This window comes from Xenia sp. Carnegie-2017, unplaced genomic scaffold, assembly GCF_021976095.1.
Source record: "Xenia sp. Carnegie-2017 unplaced genomic scaffold, XeniaSp_v1 HiC_scaffold_58, whole genome shotgun sequence".
Taxonomy (NCBI): Eukaryota; Metazoa; Cnidaria; class Anthozoa; order Malacalcyonacea; family Xeniidae; genus Xenia; species Xenia sp. Carnegie-2017.
The window spans coordinates 693,104-700,284 of NW_025813524.1; the positions used below are offsets into that span (position 1 = coordinate 693,104).

General features: G+C 31.8%; 1 long non-coding RNA gene across 1 annotated transcript; it reads left to right on the plus strand.

The window, feature by feature from the left end:
* The first annotated feature begins 1,642 nt into the window (after positions 1-1,642).
* Positions 1,643-4,692, plus strand: LOC124456633. The gene is made up of 3 exons (XR_006952358.1): positions 1,643-1,772; positions 2,764-2,767; positions 4,243-4,692. It is a non-coding gene; the product is annotated as an uncharacterized LOC124456633 (long non-coding RNA).
* The last annotated feature ends 2,489 nt before the right edge of the window (positions 4,693-7,181 follow it).

A 7,181-nucleotide genomic window follows, 5' to 3' on the forward strand; every position in this document is an offset into this window, starting at 1 on the left:
TCAGAAAAAAGCAAATTAAAATAAATTAGTGTCCTTTTCCACTTTTAAAAACAATGCTTGTCTCCTATAAAATGACCACTGTTTGAAATATCTTGTATAAAATATAAAAGAGGTTAACAATAATGTCGAAAAAAAGATAAACATAAAGGTAGACGTAAAGGTAGAAAAAAGGTAGATATGAGTTTGATAGAGACAAGTTAGAATATTTACGATTAGAAAATGGTGTTAAAATGTTTAATTTGTTTGTTAAGATCGATTTTCGTTTGCATATGTGTAAGGCTTCATTAAGTTTTAGAGAAATTGAGTGTTGGCGGTGTCAAGATAGTGAAACATGAGCGAGTGTATTTGGAGTGTTTAAAACAATATGTTAGAATGAATGAGAAAGAGGAGATGCGTAAAATTGTACTGCTATATTTTAAAACAATTTACTTGAACAACTTGGGAACTAATAAACAGTTTTTCATGGCATTTGGAAAGTGAAATATAGAAAAAATGAAAAATCTAGAAATTCCCGTAGAAAAGTCCTTTTTCGTTTCCGTCAGTTTATGCTTGTTTCCATGACCTTAAATATGGACAAGCATTTGATCATTGAGGTTGTTGATACTTTATGGAATTTAATGTGATGATTTTGCATAAAACAGTCAAAATTTATTGTTCAATATGGCTTTTCGTCGAATAAAATGTGGTAAATTTAAATACGTTTGAATGCGCTTTGTCTTAGGGAACGTGCCTATTCACATTTGCAGCTGTGATGAGACGTTACGTGCGTTTGCTTTTATTTAACTGTAATAATATTTTAAAATTAAATATTATAAAAAGCATTAAGTTTTGTTGATGATTGGTTATGTAATTACACATTATAAACTTTCATGAATTCTGATTGGTTAGTATAGCTAACATAGAAGGCAGAACAAGATATATAACACATTTGTTAAGTATTTCATTTACAGAGCACCAAAAAACCAAATTCTATTTGGTATTTGCAAAGCGAAATACAGAAATATACCGACCACTTCAAAACGTATAGTAAGTCCATCATATCTACCATATTTTTATCATGGAAAATTTATTTGTGTTGAATATTGCAATATGCGCATTTGGTATTTTTGGAAATACTCTTGTGATCGCTTCAATATTAAAACAAAAGATTCTGTTAAAGAAGAACTATTACTTTCTCGTCTTACATCTCGCGATATGTGACGCATTTGCATTGATCTTACATTTGTTATATGTCTTGCTTATCATATTAAAAATTAACTCAATTCTGTTGGCTTGCTCAAGGGACAGCTTAAATTTTTTTTTTGAAATAAGTGGAGTATCTATGATGTTGATCATTTCAGTTCTACGTTATCGTGCCATAGTTCACCCATTGAAACCTTCCTTCAGTCGACGAAAGATAAAAATCGTTTGTGGCTTAGTGTACATCATGAGTTTGGTTGCGATAGTTGAAGGAATAATTTTCAAGTGCGTTAAGGATCCTGAATGTCGTCATTCCATTTACGCATGGTTTGCGCTTTTTTCATGTTTTTTCATTTTCCCAATAATCTTCATGACTGTGACTTACTCCATAATCGCTCGAGCATTGATCAAACAAAGAAAAGCACTACGAACACTCTCCAATCCTTTACATTCTCAAGTACAATCCTCCACCAGATCAAGTCTTCAAAGATATATTCGATGTTTGAAAACATTTTTTGTTTGTGCACTAACAGTTCTTTGTTTTTCAGTTGGTCATATTTATTTTATGACAGCTTTGTTGCAGCAGTACTATAGTGGAGAAATTAACGAGATACATGGATTTGTTGGTTATTGTCTTAGAACTCTGGGGTCACACGTTGTCAATCGATTAATCTATGGAGTATTAGACAGACAAGTGCTGTACTTTTGGAAATGCTGTACAAGAAGATTTTAACAAACGCAGATAACAAAACGTTATTAATTACTTGCATATTTCCTGTTTTAATATAGTAGTGGAGATGTTTAAAATTTTAATGTCTTCAAACAAGAATTAAGCCTTTTACAAATTTAATAATAGAGTTAAGAAGAAGGAAGACCTCTAAAACGTTCTTTAAAAATTTAATTGCTTTGAAAACCACAAAACGGAAACTAACCAAAATAACTCAAAGTTAGCAGCAAAACAACTTAAGCAATATATACGTGCACACTATAGCCCAAATAAGTAATGACGCTCGTCGTCATTTTTCTACTAAATAATAAAACTTTTCTTCATTATGATACTATTTTTCAATCTTTTCTTCCGTGGAATGTTGGAAAGGTGTTGATGCATGTTCTTTGAAAGTTTCAAGAGAGAAATATATAAATAGAAAGGTATAAGTAAATTATTAATAAATAGAACCTAAAATGGCTTGGCATTCAGAAAAAAGCATATTAAAATAAATTAGTGTCCTTTTCCACTTTTAAAAACAATGCTTGTCTCCCATAAAATGACCACTGTTTGAAATATCTTGTATAAAATATAAAAGAGGTTAACAATAATGTCGAAAAAAAGATAAACATAAAGGTAGACGTAAAGGTAGAAAAAAGGTAGATATGAGTTTGATAGAGACAAGTTAGAATATTTACGATTAGAAAATGGTGTTAAAATGTTTAATTTGTTTGTTAAGATCGATTTTCGTTTGCATATGTGTAAGGCTTCATTAAGTTTTAGAGAAATTGAGTGTTGGCGGTGTCAAGATAGTGAAACATGAGCGAGTGTATTTGGAGTGTTTAAAACAATATGTTAGAATGAATGAGAAAGAGGAGATGCGTAAAATTGTACTGCTATATTTTAAAACAATTTACTTGAACAACTTGGGAACTAATAAACAGTTTTTCATGGCATTTGGAAAGTGAAATATAGAAAAAATGAAAAATCTAGAAATTCCCGTAGAAAAGTCCTTTTTCGTTTCCGTCAGTTTATGCTTGTTTCCATGACCTTAAATATGGACAAGCATTTGATCATTGAGGTTGTTGATACTTTATGGAATTTAATGTGATGATTTTGCATAAAACAGTCAAAATTTATTGTTCAATATGGCTTTTCGTCGAATAAAATGTGGTAAATTTAAATACGTTTGAATGCGCTTTGTCTTAGGGAACGTGCCTATTCACATTTGCAGCTGTGATGAGACGTTACGTGCGTTTGCTTTTATTTAACTGTAATAATATTTTAAAATTAAATATTATAAAAAGCATTAAGTTTTGTTGATGATTGGTTATGTAATTACACATTATAAACTTTCATGAATTCTGATTGGTTAGTATAGCTAACATAGAAGGCAGAACAAGATATATAACACATTTGTTAAGTATTTCATTTACAGAGCACCAAAAAACCAAATTCTATTTGGTATTTGCAAAGCGAAATACAGAAATATACCGACCACTTCAAAACGTATAGTAAGTCCATCATATCTACCATATTTTTATCATGGAAAATTTATTTGTGTTGAATATTGCAATATGCGCATTTGGTATTTTTGGAAATACTCTTGTGATCGCTTCAATATTAAAACAAAAGATTCTGTTAAAGAAGAACTATTACTTTCTCGTCTTACATCTCGCGATATGTGACGCATTTGCATTGATCTTACATTTGTTATATGTCTTGCTTATCATATTAAAAATTAACTCAATTCTGTTGGCTTGCTCAAGGGACAGCTTAAATTTTTTTTTTGAAATAAGTGGAGTATCTATGATGTTGATCATTTCAGTTCTACGTTATCGTGCCATAGTTCACCCATTGAAACCTTCCTTCAGTCGACGAAAGATAAAAATCGTTTGTGGCTTAGTGTACATCATGAGTTTGGTTGCGATAGTTGAAGGAATAATTTTCAAGTGCGTTAAGGATCCTGAATGTCGTCATTCCATTTACGCATGGTTTGCGCTTTTTTCATGTGTCTACATTTTCCCAATAATCTTCATGACTGTGACTTACTCCATGATCGCTCGAGCATTGATGAAACAAAGAAAAGCACTACGAACACTCTCCAATCCTGTAAATTCTCAAGTACAATCCTCCACCAGCTCAAGTATTAGAAGATATATTCGAAGTTTGAAAACATTTTTTGTTTGTGCACTAACGGTTCTTTGTTTTTCAGTTGGTCATATTTATTTTATGACAGCTTGGTTGCAGCTGTACTATAGTGGAGAAACTAAAGTGATACATGTATTTGTTGGTTATTGTCTTACTATTATGGGGTCGCACGCTGTCAATCCATTAATCTATGGAATATTTGACAGACAAGTGCTGTACTTTTGGAAATGCTGTACAAGAAGATTTTAACAAACGCAGATAACAAAACGTTATTAATTACTTGCATATTTCCTGTTTTAATATAGTAGTGGAGATGTTTAAAATTTTAATGTCTTCAAACAAGAATTAAGCCTTTTACAAATTTAATAATAGAGTTAAGAAGAAGGAAGACCTCTAAAACGTTCTTTAAAAATTTAATTGCTTTGAAAACCACAAAACGGAAACTAACCAAAATAACTCAAAGTTAGCAGCAAAACAACTTAAGCAATATATACGTGCACACTATAGCCCAAATAAGTAATGACGCTCGTCGTCATTTTTCTACTAAATAATAAAACTTTTCTTCATTATGATACTATTTTTCAATCTTTTCTTCCGTGGAATGTTGGAAAGGTGTTGATGCATGTTCTTTGAAAGTTTCAAGAGAGAAATATATAAATAGAAAGGTATAAGTAAATTATTAATAAATAGAACCTAAAATGGCTTGGCATTCAGAAAAAAGCATATTAAAATAAATTAGTGTCCTTTTCCACTTTTAAAAACAATGCTTGTCTCCCATAAAATGACCACTGTTTGAAATATCTTGTATAAAATATAAAAGAGGTTAACAATAATGTCGAAAAAAAGATAAACATAAAGGTACACGTAAAGATAGAAAAAAGGTAGATATGAGTGTGATAGAGACAAGTTAGAATATTTACAATTAGAAAATGGTGTTAAAATGTTTAATTTGTTCGTTAAGATCGGTTTTGCTTGCGTATGTCTAAGGCTTCATTAAGTGTTAGAGAAAATTGAGTGTTGGCGTATAGTGATAGTCAGCTAATTATATTTTTTAATGACAAAGTAACAATGCCATGTTTTTCATGACAAATGCATGCATGAATTTATATTTCACATTTTTACAGTTGAGTTGCAACATTTGACGTATCTGCACGCAAATATAATTGTGAAATCGTTTAAAAACAAAATATTGCATGTTGTAAGAATACAAATACAGGGCTAAATAATTGACACATGATTCCAAGATTTGAGGCATGAAGAATACTTTTTGTTTGTATTGCCACATTTTCTGTTTTTTATTGAATCATGTTTATTTTGTGGTTGCAGACGTGCTATATATGAACAACACTCTTTCATCAAATTCTTCCACAAACATTTTGTTATCAAACAAAACACATAGAAACAACATGGTTTCACGAGGGAATTTCATATGATCCCTTTTGTGATTTATACGTTGATATATGCTTTGCATGCGGTTCCAAACAGCTTTTATTTACTGTAATGATTATCTGAAATTAAGGCCCGTTTCAAACGTCGCATTTTACATGCACCGAAAGCATTAAAGACAAAAGAAAATGACACAAAATTCCTCATTATCTTTTGTTTTAATTGCATTCGGCTCATGTAAAATGCAAAGTTAGAAACAAGCCTAACCATCTAGTCAATTGCTTATTTAGACCAGTAGGAGCACTAAGATAGTTAGCTGCAGCCAGAAGTCTAATTAAATAAACAGAACCAAGTTGCACAATGGAGTGAGACTACTGTTTGTTTCTATACTGTGACTGTAACTTACTCCTTAATCACTCGAGCACTAATCAAATAAAGAAAAGTCTCAGACCCGTTTCAAACGTCAAACTTTACATGAGCCGAATGCAATTAAAACAAAAGATAAGGAAGTTCATCTCATTTTCTTTTATCTTTAATGCATTCCGCGCATATAGAATGCGACGTTTGAAACGGACATAAGAGCACTCTACAATGCAAAACCGTCTCATTTTCAATCCTCAAAACAGGGATAAATTGAAAACATAATTCTTTTGTCGTCAGAGGACGGGATTAGTTAACTATTAAAACAGCCTCCATAACGTGTAACTGAAAGAATGAACGGCATTTCTCTCCTTTGAAGATGACGTACACTCTTTATTGACATTATAAATATCGGTTGGTTTTAAAACTTCATTTAGCAGACGTTGACACCCGAGGAATAGTCTGCCGAAATGCATCGTGTCGTTTAGTTCTTATATAACTATTGGGTTAGTGCCCTTTACTTTACTATTTTGCTCATTCTAAAATATTTGAAGTTCAATTCTTGTATAAAAGTCATTTTCTTAGGCTAGCAGCAGGCATAATTACTTCACAGATCGTTTCACTTGGGCAAAAGTTAGATGATTTTTATCGGCAATTCATAATATCTTGAAATGGTCAAACAATTTAGTCTAATGTAGTTTGACTAAGAGACCAAATTATGATTTCGCAATCAGCAAAACAACGCAAACTTGATTAGTTTTGGATCCCTATCGTTTTAAGAACGTGCCCTCATTAAACACAGCTGTGCATGATGCGATGTGGTGTTGAATATTTACTCTGAAAACACTGAAAACACAGTTTATCATCACATTATAACAGGGGAATTGATAAAAAGAGCGCGCTCCAAGTTGTCCAGAAAAAACATTGAGAATGAAAGGTTTGGTGGTTTTTGTTGCGGGAATATGTGTATTTGGTATTGTTGGAAATACCCTTGTGATCGCTTCAATAATAAAACAAAAGATTTTGCTAAAGAAAAATTTTTACTTTCTTGTCTTGCATCTTGCGATATGTGACGCAATCACGCTGCTATTTATCTTCTTTAGGCAGCTCAAAAGCGTTACAGTTTTGTCAAACTGCATAAATATTTTGAGTATTCTAATTTTTCAAACAAGCGGAGTTACTATGATGTTGATCATTTCAGTTCTACGTTTTCGTGCAATAGTTCATCCATTGAAGCCTTCCTTCAGTCGACGAAAGATAAAAATTATTTGTGGTTTAGCGTACATCATTGGTTTGGTTCCGACAGTTTTACTTACTAATCTAGAGTGCATTAAATTTCCTCGACGTCGTTATTACATTTACGGATGGCTGCCTTTTTTTGCCTGTTTCTACATTTTTC